At 30.2% G+C, this 19,006-nt stretch overlaps 1 protein-coding gene across 2 annotated transcripts in view; it reads right to left on the reverse strand.

Moving 5' to 3' along the window:
- Window positions 1-19,006, reverse strand: part of LOC125075944 — a 48,241-nt gene that overhangs the window by 22,051 nt on the left and 7,184 nt on the right. The window lies entirely within an intron of this gene.

A 19,006-nucleotide genomic window follows, 5' to 3' on the forward strand; every position in this document is an offset into this window, starting at 1 on the left:
AATTAATGCAGTTAAGCGTTTTCATTAAAATATAAAATATTTAGTTAGAAATAAGCGAATATAAAATATCGAATATCAACTGTAAAACCTCTTTCGAATTCAGAAATGTAGTAGTGAACTACCTAAAATTACTTATTTCTGAAGCAAGATGAAGGGAACATTATTTTCAAGTTCTAGGCTACGCTTATCTGATTGTATGTACTTTATGCAATCGGCTTATATATTATTTATCTACGTAGATACATTTATTTTTTAATCAAATTTTATTATCTCAGTGTGTGTAAATTCTACACTTGACGCTTACTTTACTAGTGTGCGCGTACTTAGTGTCCAACTCTTGGCACATAGATGATCGAAGATATGTATTTAATAAGAAGCGAAAATAGATTAACTATAAAAGTAGTAATTTCATTCGTATATTAGAGACATCTAACTATTTTCCCTTATAGAAAAGGAGCACAAGCCAAAGATTTATACATAAATAGACACGTGCGAAAACGTGAATATACATAACATATTATGAATATGTTAATGTTCAAAACATGTCTTTACCTCGAGCGGAAACAAACATATATCAGTGTATCAGCTGCTGGTAATGTATTTAAATTTATAGACAAATACTGTAAATTTTGTTTTATGTATAACAGTGACATTATCAATAACCTTTTAATTAATTTATTTCATTTTTGGCAGTTGACGGATCGCTATTAACATTATCAATTAATATTATAAAGCTTAAAGTCTATTCCGATTATAAAAGGAAAAAGAAAATCCAAATCCAACCTTAGATTTACGTTTACATGCAATTTGGTGATACATTAGCCATATTATACATTACTAACAGTTCTTCATGAATGAATATATTTATTTATAATACAAAAAATCCACTTAACTACTAATGGGTATCCTCTTTAATTTTACCGCCAAAGTTTCGATATAAAACTTAAAATATAAAGGTCTCGATGTATTTGTAACCATTTTTTTGTATTTAATTAATGCATTAATTTAAATAAATCTTATGTAAAAATATGTTTCTCACTATGTATAAGATTTCAAAAAATACCTCATTTTGATTCAACTTTCTTTCCCAATTCATTAAAATTTTCAAAAACGCTATTTTTTATTTATAAGCTGATGCAATAATCACAGAATTCCGTATTTCTAACTTTCAAAAATTAGATAATTTAATTCTAGATTACAAACCCCCTTAAGGTGTATGTAATTTAGATTTACATCACCACTTTAGGTGGTAATTAAAAAAAACGAAGTTAGCCATCGTTAATTCATTAAGAGAAAAGCCTGAATAGCGATTTAAATACAACTAAAAAGAGAATGGTGAATTGCCATACAAACTTTCATTCCCGATTTAGGCCCCTCAGGCGACGAATTATGAAAAATTTTAGTAATGCATTATGAATTCCGTGGCAAAATTTCATTCCATTTCACACAACGGCTTAGGACGTGTAATGTATGTCAGACAGAAATTTTATAATTTATAGAGTAGATAGTCATATTCTTACAAGTAAATTTAAATTTTAAAACTAAACAAAAAACACAAACTGACCATGAGGCATTTATCATAATTACCATTTTGAAAAATATTTTTTTTTTTTGGTCGCGTATGTTGTCATTGATATTGTAAAGAATTTTAATTAATTGATGGCTCGTTCGTATTATGATTATTTATTTGTAACCAGTGAAGGATTTCCATCCGAGCCCGCAAGGCACGAGCCCGCGGCAGTAATATGTTCTGACGCGTGCATGAATACATATAATTTAAATTTAAAACTTTTATTTTTACATTATTTTAAATAAATACAGCTGATTATTTGATAAGTGATTACCATCCAACAGACGTTAATTGCCAATATTACATATTTAATGTTGCTAGGCAAAATCGTAAGGTTTGATATCAATTTACATAATTTTAAGATTAGAAAAGCCAAATTTTGATACAATCTTCCTCCCCAATTTATCTTAGGTGATAAATATCCATAAAAAAATGTTTTTTAATTATAAGCACAAACGCAAAGATCACTTTTTACATTTTTAGCTTTAAATAAATGAACCTCCGTGCCAATTTTCAACATCAATGTTATCTCCTTCAAGATTTAAGTTTTAATAGCACTAATTTAGGCACAAGCACTGGTATCCATATTTCAACATTTAAAAATTACGAACTTGCATATAAACTTCATTCTAAATTTCACCCTTTCTTAGGTGACAAATTTTCACAAAAAGCTTTAACTCATCGAAATAAGCTTAAATACTGATTTCTAACACTAGAAGTAACGAATTAAGGTATAAACTTGCCTTCACTGTGTAGTTATTTAGAAGATAAACTTTGAAACATCACTTGTTATTGCTTCTATAATTATTTTCTGAGCAAAATTTCATCTCGTTAGACCCACAGGCTAAGCCTGTCCGTGGTTTGTTAGTCAGACATTTTAAAATTTTATTAGGTAGAAGATTTAGATTTAGTTTTGCGATTAAAAGGGGAAATGCTGCTAGCCTTCTTGTTCCATACGATCCTGATTTGTGCCTTAACTATTTTAACTGTTTAATTCTTATATAAATAAATAGTAGAAGATAAAATAATTAAGATAATTTTTATATTAAGAACTTTAGGATGTCGCAAACTGAAAAACAGACTTACGGGCCTACATTTCAATAACGCAGTTTAAATCAAGGAAAACATAATACAGTAATGTAGCGTATAGAACCTTGAAAATATTTTTTTGATAATTATACTGATACTGATGAGATAAGTATATACCTACTATTGTTTATACCGTAAATTACGTAGAGTAATTTTCGTTTTGTAATGATCTTGATGAGAACCGACCGCACGATATACTCGTGTAGGTATGTATAAAAATTTTCACTCATTTTGTTTTCCATGTTAGCCATCAATTCCAATTTGTTTTTTTTTTAGCTTTAGCAGCCCGTAAATGTCCCATTGCTGGGATAAAGGCCTCCTTTCCCTTTGAGGAGAAGGTTTGGAGCATATTCCACCACGCTGCTCCAATGCGGGTTGGCGGAATACACATGTGGCAGAATTTCGTTGAAATTAGACACATGCAGGTTTCCTCACGATGTTTTCCTTCACCGCCGAGCACGAGATGAATTATAAACACAAACTAAGCACATGAAATTTCAGTGGTGCCTGCCTGGGTTTGAACCCGAAATCATCGCTTAAGATGCACGCGTTCTAGCCACTGGGCCATCTCGGCTCTTATTTATCTATTTTTCCAGTGTATTAAAATATTTATGTATTAAAATATTTGGTCAAAATTATCAGAATGAAACAAAGTTTTCACAAAATAATTGTATTTTGTGAAAACTTAAAATACTGTAGACTTTGCACAGTGCTTCCGGTGATTAAATATAGATGAAGCCTTACAATGTCAGTATCAATGACAATACGATATACCTACAAATAAGTATTCAAGTAACGATTACGTTATAATTATATTATCAAAATAAGTTGTATTACAATGAAATTACGCTACATAATATTTATCGAAGAATTTTTGAATAATACATTCAATCGATAAATACCAGTACTATGGACTGTAAATACTGTAACGTGGTACAGTGTGTTTGTGAATATTGCCCGTGTTCGAGATATTATACCACTATAGAGCTCAAGAATTATACCTATATCAAATTGTTTTTTTAGAGAGTAATTTCCAGCAAAACTAATAATTATGATGGCTCATTCTTCGAAACACTTGGAGCGTAATAAAATTCGCTCTAAGTTAAGTTGATTAATTTGTGTTTATTGCTTGATGATCATAAACATTTGGAAACTTCCACGTTTCGCATGAAATTTTCACTTCCACACCAATCCGTCAAGATGTTCGTGGTCACGGGCAGACTGCAAACACGAATACTGCAAAGTGCTCGAAACGTCGGGATGTTCAAATAATTAATATACGCGATTAAATCCGTTAAAAACTAGTTTTATTTCAATGTGTAATAATCGCGAAAATCTAAGACAACATTAATTGGATTAGTAGTTATATTTGTGTATCCTGAAATCAGTAATAGAATAGTACACGATAAAATTGGTAGACAGACTGGCATACGTCCACTTGGTGGTAAGTGTTCATCACTAGCCATAGACAATGGCACAACCATCCATTTATTTAATTTAGTTCCACTGGCTTTCTCACCCTTCGAACTAGATAACAACAATAGAATGTATTGCTGTATGGCGGTAGTATAAATGATGTAGTAGGTGGTACCTACCTTGACGAACTTTATAGCCGTCAACGCAATGTTGGAATATCAAACTTCAGCTATTGTCAGTGTAAACTTTCCAGATTATAACAGTTTCTATTTTGAAGCCTGCTGTAAATTCCGAACTTACTTTTCAATACAGAACTATCAAACCGTGCACTAAGCTGTTTGTTTACGTTTACTATAGTTCCCTTCGGTAATGTTTTTGAATACAAGACATTAACGTAATGTAAATTGATATTAAGCTGTATAGGAGCTCGGCCTCGTATGAGGTAAAGGTCGAACCACATTACTTGAGTTTTTGTATCTAATGTATTGGTACGTGTTAATTACTTGTTTATAATAACGATTAAGGAGAAAATTATCCTAGGTCGAAACTATTATTGTGATAAGATTCATGCGATGCGGTTCGTTTTTTTTTATAATATAAATAATAAGTTTCTCGGAGATAATTATCGTAGTATAATTTTATACAATTCAAAACAACACTTTGATTATGTGATTGAAATATTATTATACAAATGATATCATGTAACTCGTTGTATTATTTTTAAAATTTTCCTATTATTATTATTTTTTTATGTAAGAGTTGGCAAACGCGCAGGAGGCTCACCTGATGTAAAGTGACCACCGCCCATAGACATCTGCAACACCGGGGGGCTTGAATTTAAATAATTTCGTATTTCAAGTGTCTAACTATTTTGTTTTGTGGTGTTTATGGTCAAATTTTAAAGATCAAATTTTAGAAAAGTTATAACATTAAAATAATCAACTAACAGATAAAGTGCACATCTTAAAACTTGGAATTGTTGGAATTAAATTTGATCTTGACTTTTGACAATTATCGCGGTCAAAGAGGTTTCAAGCAAAAAAAGTTAAACGCTTATGTGATATCTTTTCACGATATTATAACGAAGTATAAATACATTAATTTGTTTGAAAATATATCCCTTCATATAATATACATTGTACTTTACTCCTTCAATTAATAGTTAAATTGATGACGGCAAAGTATGACCATTATATAATAAAATGTTAACATACGCTGTCTGCTGCACACTTGTGGCACGCAAATCGATTGTATTAAATCTCGCGACATTGTTCTCGGTCTAGGTCAAACTTTACACAGTTTTGTATGTAAAATATTACCAGGACATTTGAAAGTTAATAATTATTTAAACAATTACCTTAAATAACTTCAACATAAGAATTTAAATTTAAATTTTATAAGTTATTAAAAAATTTTATGGGTGGAGTTTGACCTTTTGAATTTTTTTTTAAATTAACACTTGTTTTTGCAATTAAATTAGCTTCTCTGCTATTTTTCGTTTCAAATATTTTTTTACGTAGCAAGGTCTTTTTGACATGTAGTTCACATGAGACAAATTTCGCTAGATTCTGTTGAAATAGGTTGTAAGATTCGACCTTCAAAATCGAATTAATCTATAAATCATAGGCATTTTGAAGTTTCAAGGAAGGTTTACTTCAATGTAAAAGGAAAAAAGTCGAATTCACTCATTAAAAAAAGAAAAAAAAATCGTTCAAGGCTATAGCTAATACTATTCCTATTGTGATATCTACTTCATCTACTAGGGTTCAAATCGCCGTCGTTTATCCATATAAACGAACTTATATGGATTTGCCATGAATTGGCATCAATTGTCTGTATTTTAAATAATTACTCGTTAATGTGTTCTTAAATTTTTTTGTCTTCTTTCAATATGTGTCATTGAAGGGATTTTATTAATTTATTAAATATAGTTACTGTTAAATGTCTTGAAAATATATTTATTTATATAGTTTTGGAAATTGTCTATCGTCGATTTTCTCCGGTATTTCCGGGGTCTCTAGTAATCACATTCGAGTAATTTGTAGAAATAAATGAAGAAAGAATATTAAATATATGATTACCATTTCAACTAGTGTAATGTTTCTTTTATTTTTTAAGTAGTGGCCGTCTTTTAATGAAGTATATTCGACAGCAACTCATTGCTATAAACTGAGTCTTCACATCATAGAAGTATTCGAAAACAATGCATCGATTTCAGTACCAATATCTTACATTTTATGTAAGATAATTTAAAATAAAATGTTGTTGATTATCCGCTAAAAAGCTTGTATGACATAATTACTTTACTCCGTAGTAATTTTCCGAATCATTTAAAAAATACGAAAGATAGAAAAAAAATGAGGCTTAGCTGGACGAAACCTTGTCATTTTTACAATAAATAAACACAAGGAAATGTCAAAAAACGCGTTTTGGTTTTTAAGCTTGTCATATAATATTATGTGTTGACGTTGGCAGTGCGAACGTAAACTATGAATGTTTTATTTCATTTAATATCATGTATTTGTAACACTTATATAAACTGTCTATGTAACTACGCATGTTCACTTATTATTATTTATATAGATTTATAAATCAAATTACATAGTATTACATTCGCAGTAATGTGAAAGTAGATCCTTTTCATTTATTCATAATATTTTCCTCAAGATAAGATTTCTTTTTGATTATATTAACCCAATTGTTATGTAAAAATATTAAAGTATAATATTAATTATTTAACAAGTTTTTTTGCGTTTGAATCTTTAATCTTAGTTATAATTTATGAAATTACAGATCATTTTCATATCGTTCTTGTTATCCTTACTTTTATAATAATCGTTTTATTTATACCAACATATTTTATTTATCTTTGTAAAATTTTGTTAATATTTATTTTTTGATATAATTTGAGAAGACTTAATTTAATTCTGTTAGCTTTTATTCAAGTCAAAAATCAAATTATTTACTATCGAGGTGTTTATTTTGAACTAGAACATTTTTCATTGACATTTGTTAATGGGAAATTATCATATTTAATAGAGTTGGGAAGTCTTAACATATTCAAAGTCTCCGGTCACAAGAAATTCTAGAGTCATAATAGTCATAGTCCATAAATTGGGGTCTAAGCATTATGCAGTATAATACTCTAAATTATATTAATAGAACATACTAAGTGAAGTAATTATAAAGCATTAAGTTTGATATATATATATATATCATATTGTAGTAAAAGGTTAGGTAGTACTAAGTATCAATGAATGAACAATCTTATTATGATTTAAGGCAAATAACATCGTCATGATACGATTTTGTCAAATATCAAGCAAGTATCGAGTTTCTATTTGAAAGGTCACGAGACTATTATTTCTAACGAAAGCGGGACTTTGAGACACGAGACGTCCCGATATCGAAACAATTATGTTTAAATAAATCTATTCAAATAATTTCATGCACCATACATTAATTGAGTGTTGCTGCCATTCTAATATTCTACTTGGTTGCGTTTGGGCTTTGTGCAAGCAAGTCTATGTTGGTACATCCCATTCATCTGAAAATCTACCGCCAAACAGTAATACTTAGTATTATTGTGTTCCGGTTTAAAGCGTGAGTGGACTAGAGTAGCTACTGACACAAGGGACATAACATCTTAGTTCCCAAGGTTATCGGAGCATTCATATCTATAGGCTGTGGTGACCACCTGCCAACCTATACTATAACATAAATATATAGTAATCATTGTATTGAAAAAGTCGTAACAATTTTTTCTTTAAATAACTCTTTAATAATAACTCACAGTAATCGCTAGTACTTTAGATAGATTTAAGTATCGCATTAAAATACCTATTATATCCTGAATACATGAGCAATACAAAGGCAAGTTAAATTTATATTTGTAGTATTTAAAACATAGAAATAATCCGAATAAGCGAATAGGTCTGTGTAATAGAAGTGTTAATTTTTAACCCTGAAATCACGCTCGGAGCCATCCAAGTCTCGTGACGTGCCTCAGTCAAGGTTTCAAGAACCGCGCCCATAAGATGTTTCATACTTACTGGATACATTTAAAATCGTTATTATTTATTGTTTGTTTTCGACGATTAATCTATGGTTTGAGTTAATCTTTTCCAGAACACTTTAAAAGTGACTAATTAAAACGAATGTACATTTTCAATTAATACTTATACTGACCAATTAGAAACCTTATATAAATATCTAATGTTTTGTTAAATTTAATAGCAATAGAGATATGAGCAACAGCGAATGCAATCATTTATATAAATGTATTAAAATTAAAAACCACAAGATTATGGTTATATAAATAGATACGACGGTACGTTATCTACTGACATGGATGATATGAATTAAATAATAATGCAGTTTTGTGTTTGTTTCAAGTGTTTGCATAGTGAGCAGATATTCCGAAAGTCGAGGACAGTTTTTCTGTTATGCTATTTTAGTATTATTGTATCATATTACTCATAATTTACGTTTACAGCTAAATTATATACTACTAGTTTCCTCTCGCGGCTTGAGAGGGAGGGGGCGTCTAGGGAGGTTGTACAGATGTTAGGCTTTGGGGGTGATTAGCATATTTTTTAGGGTTCTATATCTCAAAAGAAAAATTAAACCATTTTAATATCATTTCGTTTTCCGTCCGTCTGTCTGTTTATCCGTCAAGAAAGTCTTAAGCACGCGTTAAATTATAAATTTCAAAGTAATACCAAATACTGAAGTCTTCGGTCCCTTGAAGCCGTGAAAAATCAAACTCAAAAGATATGGACGTTTATGTCACATGTCCCATATATTCGCAAAGGGAATTTAAACCAATAAGTTGCTCTTAATTGACCTAGAATCATGAAATTTGGCGAGAACCAATGTCTTGTTGCACAAGTATAGAATAAATTCCGAATACCATAAATTTGTTGTTACATCATTTTATCTCTCAGTATTGTGTAGTCGGACGGAACCCTCAGCCTATGTTTTTTTTTAATACAATATTTGAATACAAGCTTGTGATAGACAAATAGAGCTTATTAAATAAGTGAAAGTAACTAATAATTTTTGAATTTTTTTATTTAAAAACAACCTTTATTTTACTAGCCAGTTGATGTGACAATACACAGGTCGTTACGAAAATCACATTAAAAAATCTTAAGTGCTTCGGTTACTGTCAAGGACTTAACTACTTAATCTTTATACGCGGCTATGTGCGCACGCAAGTCAATGAGCGGACACGATGTTATTCTCATTTAGTTCCACTAGCGGCTGTTTGTGATTTAATTGAGACAGTGATATTATAATTGTTACTATAAACGCGTAATTAATTTTGTATTGATGCACCAATTTACGTTACTTAGTTTTCCATAAAGTTTGTTATATATAACAATAATATACCTAAGCACTAAAGATAGGTGGCATATTATATACAAGCAATTCCCTCGACAGTTATCCATGTATTATATGTTGAAACCTTCTCCGAAACGCTTTGTATGTTCTTATCTTATCATCCCTTACCATCACCAATGCGCCACCAAACTTGGGAACTAAGATGTTATGTCCCTCGTGCCTGTAGTTACACTGACTCACTCATCCTTCAAACTGGAACACAACAATACCAAGTATTGCTGCTTGGCGGCAGAACATATGATGAGCCGCTGGTACCTACGCAGTCGGGTTTGCACAAAACCCTACCACCAAGGAAATATATATATTTCCAGTCAGCATTTTAATTTAGATGAATGCAATTCCTCGTCAAAATTCTGTGTAGACTCATCAAAATTTTACTCGAATCGACAATTTTACATTTGTTCCAGCGAATTCGAATTTGAATAGCTTAGCCATTTTAGCTTGATGGCTTCAAAGCTAATTTTAAAATCAAACGATTTAACGTTTTTAATACTACTTTAGTGTTCGTGTATTTTTTAATAAATATATCTATTTTAGACGTAAATAAGTTATCTTATAGTATTTTATTTAGTATTTTTTATCGTTTCAGATTTTTTTTATTCCAAATGAAAATAAACATGTATGTTATGACCTGTATATTTGTTTCATTTTTGCTATGTAATAGCTTATTGACATATGGATATCTCAGAAAATTTTCCAATGACAAAAAACTCGTTCACATACTTAAAAAGTCAGTAAACCCTATCGTTGGAAAACAACATAATCGAATTGAACGAAGAGAGAAACAATTTTTCATTATGGAATTAACTTGGAGTTTATATAATCTTGTGTTCTCAAAGTTTAAACTTACGAACATCACTGCGGAGTACGAACTTCACAATATACGGAGTTTTATGGAATTTTTCTATTCTAGTTAATAGACGTATTCTTAATTTTTAGCTGGTGAAGTAGCGAAATGTTTTTACAATATAATGAATACAAAATATATACAATATTTGAAATAACACAATTGAAGGTCACGTTACGTTCCAATTATTAATTAAGTATACTAAAAATAAATCAACTATTTTTATATAAATGGATATATAAAATGGAGTAAATAGTGCACAATATTACCAATAATTGTTCCGAGTTCGTTCATGTTACTTATCGTATATATGTTTACAGGTAAAGTAACTGCTTATAATGTGGACAAAGGCTTCCTCTTATCACACCACGTTGCTCTATTGTTGCTTGTGTTGGATACTAATTTGGCAGAAATTCGCTACCAATGTATTTGGATTAAGAGCCGAGATTGCCTAGTGGTTAGAACGCGTGCATCTTTCATGATTTCGGGTTCAAACCCAGACAAGCATCACTGAATTTTCATGTGCTTAATTTGTGTTTATATTTCATTTCGTACTCGATGAAGGAAAACATTGTGAGAAAACCAGCATGTGTCTAATTTCAACGAAATTCTGCCACATTGTGTATTCCGTAAACCTTTTCCTCAAAGCCCTTAGGCCAGCATTGGGAAATTTACAGGCTGTTAATTTAAAAATAATGTAAAAATTTGGAATAAACAAGCAAAAAACGTATCTAAATTATAAATTAATATTTTCGCATAATATACGTATAGAATATATAAAAAAATCAAACCAAACTAAGACAAAGCAGTATGTATTTGTATGGATTTATGTTTATATTCCAATATAGCATAATCGGAATCATTGTGCACTGCAATAAGTAAAATATTTTCAAACAAAGCCGTAACAATCTTTGTTAAATATTTATGCAACGATAATTATTATTATAGTTATTATTTAGTGTTGAATTCTTAATGGAATATAACATAATATATTATATTGTAACTTGATTTGTAAATTAGGTTCATTTATTTTCAGAGAGTAGGTATACACGGGAAATTATCTTGATAACCAGCAGTACGATATGAAGGTTCGCTGGGAATAAGACTTTACAAAATGTATAACAAAACAACATTCACTTCAACTGAGCGTTTGTCTAAGAATTCGTTCATATATCACTTCGTATATCACTGTATAATGTTGACAATTGACTTACGGTGATACGACATTTTGATACGTGTACTTGTAATTAACTAACAACAATCTTTATATAAGTAGTACATATGATTTCTGTTTTTCAAAATAAATGTGAAATCTAGGATAGGATAGATAAGAGAGATCTTGAAATATGTTTGTTTAAAAGCCTGTAATCTACTTCTGTTTTGCGTATATAATAACAGTAAATAATAATAAAACTAAGATTTTAACTCGGTGACAAGTAGTGCTTGACTTGTTTTAGGCTTATACGATCTTGAGAATTCAATTCTGAATATTTTACACGGTGTTTTAGTTTTAATCGGAAATCATCAATCAAATTATTGGTCGTATAATAATAATATTAAAATAATCAATATAGATTTGAAAACACAAACAAGCTTTATATACCTCTCATTAAACCATTATATTGAACATCGCTTTTTACGTAATTGAGTAACATAACACATCATACGTCACCAATAACGGTATAAGGACACTCATCTATCTATCCGTCTATTGGTTTATCCATTTTATGATACAACCAAATGCAACCGTCCACCGACCCACTAAAATTCAAACCACGTAACGAATTGTGAGAAATTATAAAAGTGGAGGGGCGAGTCTTTGTAAGTGAATAAATTTGCGATGTGGCAACGAGCAGACGAACTAAGCTACTTTCAAATACGCAGTAGTTTGAATAAAATGACTTATTGAAAATGTTTTATATAAAATTACTAATAAAATAAAACTGTTTCGAAAAAGATGTAGAAGCCTAGTTTTTGGCCCTTCTCCAATAACTATATATATTTATGACGTCGTCAAAAATACTGCTAAACGAACTGAAAGGTAATAAAAGTCAATAGTGCCAGTTTCACTCAGAATGATGTAAGGATTCTAATGAATCCCATATTCTGGAGACCCCCATATATCCAAATCAGGACATTATCATTAGATAAATTTATTTAGTTAAAAGTTTTGGGTTCTATAAAGAAACTGGCATACATGAACCCTGAAAGAGTTACGCAATTTTTGGGAAGTCTTGCTTTTTGTTATAACAAAATGAAAAACATGGTAAGAATAATGTTGACTATCTTTAGTGTTATCAATATCATCGTCCACTTGCCACTTACCTTTGAAACTAGAAGATACGTGCCTTACGTAAGGTGAATGAGCATAAACGAAAACCGAAATACAACAATTTTTTTTCTGGAAAATACGTGATTAGTGGGTAGTTTCTACCTTGACGGGCTTGTACAACGCCTTACACCATTCGAATTACTAAAGTACAAAGTTCTTATATATAATAAATGTATTCTTATCAATATGAAGCCCTATTTCAAGAAATAAATTAAAGTGACGCTACGTAGGGTAAGCATGATCATCATCATCCACATCCCATTTATTTTAAGTTTGAGGAATACTTTCGTCTATACCACATTAGAAAAAAAAGAAAATTAATACGCTTAGTTAGTTCCTGCACATTTCATCTCAAACAAAGTCCATCTCCATTCTCTGGTCTTGCCTTATAGCGATCCATGAATCGTCAATAAATATTAATGTAATATAAGTAATAAAATGAATTCTGTTATATAGCATAAAAGTTAGTCTATTCGAGTTCGGAGTTTTATACCAGTTTTCAATTCAAATTGGATTTACCTCGCGTTACCGAACGTGACCAACAGCCCTTTTGAACTTTCCACTTATCACTCAAACGAAGATCGAAGATGCCGTAAGAACTTTTTAAACAAATTATATCACTGGTTGAGTAGCATCCGGGGTTGAAAGTAACTTTTTAATTATTAGGGTATCTCCTTGTGACATAATGGTCTTCTTTGCGACTGTATTACAATAATAATATACTCGAATATTTTTATAAAATAAGTATGACTAATATATACCTATATACAAAAGACAATTATCATGTTATAATATAGTGTTCACGAATGTTCTAGATAACAATAACAGCTGTACAGGATATCAATACAAAGATAATAGACATGAAAAAAAATTCAAATGTGAGTAGAATGAGATTTATGACAACAGCGGCGTGTCTTGATCCTTCTTATGGAAAAACGATATACAATTTGCGTTGATAGTTTTTTTTAGTAGTTGCTTTTTATATTCTCTTAAATCTTAGAATTTAAAAGATAATCTACGATCAGATTATTCTTACGCAGATTCTATGTATTTGTTTTTTTTTTTTATGGAATCGGTAAGCGGACTGACAATGACTGATGGTAAGTGGTCACCACTGTCCATTTCGCGCAGTAACGCCGTATGACATTTTACATAGCCAATGGACGATCAACCTTGGGAACTAGGATGTTACGTCGCTTGTGCCTGGAACTGGAACACACAATACTAAGTACTTATTATATATATTAGTATACACAATAGCTACCCAGACACGAAGTAAGCAGTGGCAAGCAGTATTACCAAGTGGTAGTGGTGGTGGTGTACAGGATGTATGGATGAATATCAGCCCAATTAATCTACCACTGATGGACCGAGGTCACCTATCTTGCTAAGTAGATGATGCGTGAATGTGATAAGCGATAAAAAATCATTCAAACATCTAACAAACGCAAGTGTTTTTACGCTTCTTTTTCCTCATCGCCAACCACGAGATGACTTATCAAAGTAAATTAAGGATAAGAAAGGTCGGCGGTGCTGATCCAAACAAAAATTAACAAAAAACAAGTAGTTATTGTTTTAGTATCAATACTTTGAACACTTAAACTTTAATATCTTATATATGTATGTACGCTCAAGGAAAAGTTGATGTATTGCACTCACGACTTTTCTCAGAAGTTCGTATGATAGCGATGGACTTTAAGATAAGTTCCTATTGAAAAATATAAACTTCCAATAAATAACAGTATAGGATCCGTGATACGGGGATGTTTATTTTTCCAGTTGCTGTCTCGCGGTAATGGCGACTTAGAATTGTATAACTTGAAAACAGATTATTTTATTTTCTTAGTTCATCTTGCCACAATAGGAACTACTTTATTATTTACAAGACTATTTACAGAGAAAACCCGGCTTAGCTACGTTAAAATAAATAGATCTAAACAAATACGACTTATTATTTATTTTTCATATAACATATAAACTTTTTCATAAACGTTGTGATAATCAAACATCTATAACATCACCCGTAAACATCAAACATGGCCGCCCATTGAACTGTCATGTCATTGAATTATGTGGATTTATCGAAATATCTCGATTATACGAATTTGGCGGATATTTGGATATATGTCGACCAAAAATTTTTTAACGATCTACAATTTACTGTGGATAGGTTTCAATCGGGTTTATCGTGGATTTACACGGAATTATTAATATAGATAAAAAAATAGAGATGTCAAAACTATTTATACCAGTGACATAAAAGCAAACATTGTCAGTACATAAATAAAACCGTTTTCTGCTGTCGGCTACTTAAACATTAGTTACTTTCAAATTTATGTTCTTGTACTAACACGTAACGAGCACGAGCAGAAATAAAAGAGAATCACTCAAATCTAAGTATTGTTTTATATAGAGCTTTTTTTAATATTTTAAGAAAAATTTTCCAAATCCCATTTTAGTTGTTCTTCAGATTCTAAAAACACTTCAGTTCAGTCAATCAACTGATTTTGATGCGGTTTTCACTGATAAAACGAGTGATGATTGAGGAAATGATAATTGAGGTTTTTATATATAATTTATATGATATAAAATATGACGATGTTTTATTCACAAAACTGTTTTTACACGCTCATATGGCTGGATTAATCCTAGGAGAAAGACCAAAACAATAAATTAAAAATGTTTACAGAGAAGTGAAGAAGATTTACCTTTAGTACATTTACATAAAAAGATTTACAGAGAAGTCCGCAATATCATGAATGTATCTTCTAAGTATATTGTATAAGTACTCATAATTACTATTTTTATCTTCTACAAATTAGTAAAAAACTTTACGTTAACGGTGAGGACATTTTCTCCAATCCATTCATTGGAGTAAATGTCCTGAAAATGTCCTGGTTATTTATTATAGATTATAATTGTCTTTTACAATAAGTTAAACTTTGATCTATATTTCACTTTAAAATTACGACTGAGTTATTTTTTTAAATTATATATATTTCTGTTATTTCATATATAAATGAAGAAATAAATAAACGTTATATAATAAAAATATTTGCTATTTTCACATGCCCGTGCGCATACGGGCCGGGTAGCTAGTACATCGTAAATCAAGCTTCTAGAGGCTGTTTGATATTTTTGGTTTAATCGCCGTCTAATTAAATTATTTTAGTTATTTTTTTTTTCAGTAACTGTTGAGCGTTATATATGTTTCGAATGATATTTTAAAGACTTTCATTTTCATATCACTCGATAGGTGTTCGTGAATTTTTGTTCCATTAAAAATCCGATATAGCGACTTATAACAAACATGGCGGTTACAAATATAGTCCTTGATACGTCATGTTCATAGACAAGTTACTACCACAATTGAAATGAAACTAACGACAATTCATTTTATCTCAAATTCTATGGAGCCTTTACTACAGCGTTTAATCAAAATAGCCATTTGTGTCTATTTTCGAAGCACAGATCTCTCTTTATGTGTCAATCGGTTAATAAAAATTCGTTACGTGTAACTAACAATCAACCCCTACTTCGCACGGGTACAATATATTATTAAAAATAATATCTTATAATAAATAATACAAATGACATGATTTCAACAATCAAATAATTTTAAGTATTAGATCATTAGTTCAGAAGTGTTATAATAGATCGTTACTATATATAAATAAACAAAATAGTTACAGAACAAAAATACAGAATTAATCATTCTGAATTCCTCTTAATTTATTAATATAATAATAATTATATATTTCAAATAAATATTACCATTACTTACATATATTTGGTAAAATGGCACAGGAAACTAAAAATGCGTGTATGTATTGTTTTATAGTACGACATAAAATTAAAATTCACTTCAATAGAAATTTTGATAATCTAAAAAGATTCATTTCATGCATTCTTGTAAAAGAATGCATGAAAACGTAACGAATCGCCCGAACGATTATAAAATGTTATTATTATTTGATTAACGCTTACGTTTTGGTTTTAAATAGAAATTTATATATTTACTGATATCAAATCGATCATAATATAATTATACACAGTCATTATAATGATTTAAAGCAAAAATTATTGGCAGTTCATAGAACGTAACATTCAATTAAATTCATAGTAATAGACCATTCCACATTAAATTCGTATTCATGTTATTAGTATACCAAATCCTGGGATGACACATTATGAACAATAACGAACTATACCGAAACAACTTAAGTATCGTCAATCTAAAAATACTGCAAGTCAATAGCAATTATGTGAAAAATATCTCACTGAAATGCAAGGAATTGTTGAAAATATGTTGGTTTTATTCCAAGCCGATAGACCGCTGGAATCTAGTTCTCTACAAAGTAACAGTTGTGTTTTCTATTTGTTGGTTTTTTTTTAGTCGATTATAGATTCGGCGTCGCTACATTAGCGATGAAATGGAACGGTACAACTGTTTCATTGTATGAAGTCTAAAATTATTCCGACAAGTGTAAGGAAAAATCCAAGGAATATTAACATTTTCAAAAGCAATTACACCAATCTCACGATGTGAACACTCAGAGGACATGCTACAGATGAAAATCTCTTTATATTTAAGATTTCATAAGAACCGCTTACACTTATAAGATTAATTTAAATTTTCAAAAGGATTTCATGAATAAATGTGTTACGTATGACTCGTAATTTATATTATACGAGTATATGAATAAAATTTCACGCATTCGCTTTCATTCATAAATTAATTTTAATCATAGACTTGTCAATGGTCTCCTTATTTATATTTATTAAATAAAGCCAAACCTGAAAATAGTTACAGAGGGGGAACTACTGGGCACAAGTCTCTACTTCTCTTTCAAGGAAAGGGTTCGGAGTATTTTCCAGAACGAAGCTCTGATGCGGATTGGTAGATAGAGATGTGTGATCATTTCATCCGGATGTAGAGTTTCACATGGGTAACGATGACTTCACCGTCAGACACAAAGTCGCGGTATTCGTATTCTATATACTAAACGATATTTTCCTTAAAGAAATCGATATTTAAAAATATACTATAGTTAAACATTATTTTGTAAAATTGTTACAATTTTACAAAAAAAAAAAATCAAACAAACAATTTTGCAATCTCTATAATTAGTAATAACATGTATCCACTTTGTATTCATATTTCCGATTAGCATTTTTCAATTACTTAGCAATTTCTTACACGTGTACTTACGTGGCGTCGACGTTTCATTTTATGTATTTTGTTTGTAGGGTTCGTAACCGTACGACTTCTATTAGTTTCAGCTTTTTCTCCTTTCTGTCGCAGACTTCACGATCTCATTTCTGTACGTCTCATAATTTTATTAATTTGATATTGCTTCGTTTAATTACAAAAATTAAATAATTTGCGATTATTTTATATCCATACTATATATATTATATATATTATTTAACGTACGTAATGGTATTAAATACATTGAATAACTTAATAAGTCATGTAATCGATAGAGGTAATACGGAGAAATATATCTATTAAAAAATAATCATTCCAAGTTTGAGTTAATTTCCAATCAGTAAAATCGACCAGTGACTAGTATTTTCAAACTGGTTTAGTTATAAATGACGTGTTTATTTTTTAGGTCAATTAAAAACATCGTTATTCTCCAAAAATCAACGGAAATCAATTCATTGCCAAGATACGATTAACATAATAAAATCATACAGTTAAAATTATTCTATAACTGGTTATTTAAAAAGTTTCCGATGTATTAATCGTTTGGACTACGTATAAAAAAAATATATATTTAATACATTCGATATATTTACGTAACAATATATGAAATTTTCACTAAATATAAGAACATTAAATATAAAGCCTGGTATTGTTATTTATGTCGTTGAGCTCAGCTTATATCAGCGTTCAATGTACTTTTATTTTATATTTTTTTCTAGCCGGTAATCCGCTTTACGCGTTTCCCCCAAATGAAGTTTGGTATATGTAGAGTCTCCGATGCACTAATCACCGGAATACCTTTTAAAAAAACCAACGGTACCCTCTCCCTGCCGCCTGCGGGCGTCACGGGATCGCTTTCGCATTTTACCGTGACGAGCGTTCTAGTTACTGTCCTAACCCTTTAACATCATTTTTTTTTGGTAACGTGAAGTCGAATGTCACTACTAGACAACTATAGGACTATATGATTTTTATGATTTATATGACTTTAATTGCTATGATATTGGAGGATTATATTCTATCCCTTTTTTATTGTAAAATAGTTTTATTCACATTGAGAAAATATGTTTCTATGTAATGTGAAAATATAATCACTATAAACAAAACACAATTATTAAAATGTTTTTCGAATTA

The sequence above is a fragment of the Vanessa atalanta genome, chromosome Z (assembly GCF_905147765.1).
Source record: "Vanessa atalanta chromosome Z, ilVanAtal1.2, whole genome shotgun sequence".
Classification (NCBI taxonomy): domain Eukaryota; kingdom Metazoa; phylum Arthropoda; class Insecta; order Lepidoptera; family Nymphalidae; genus Vanessa; species Vanessa atalanta.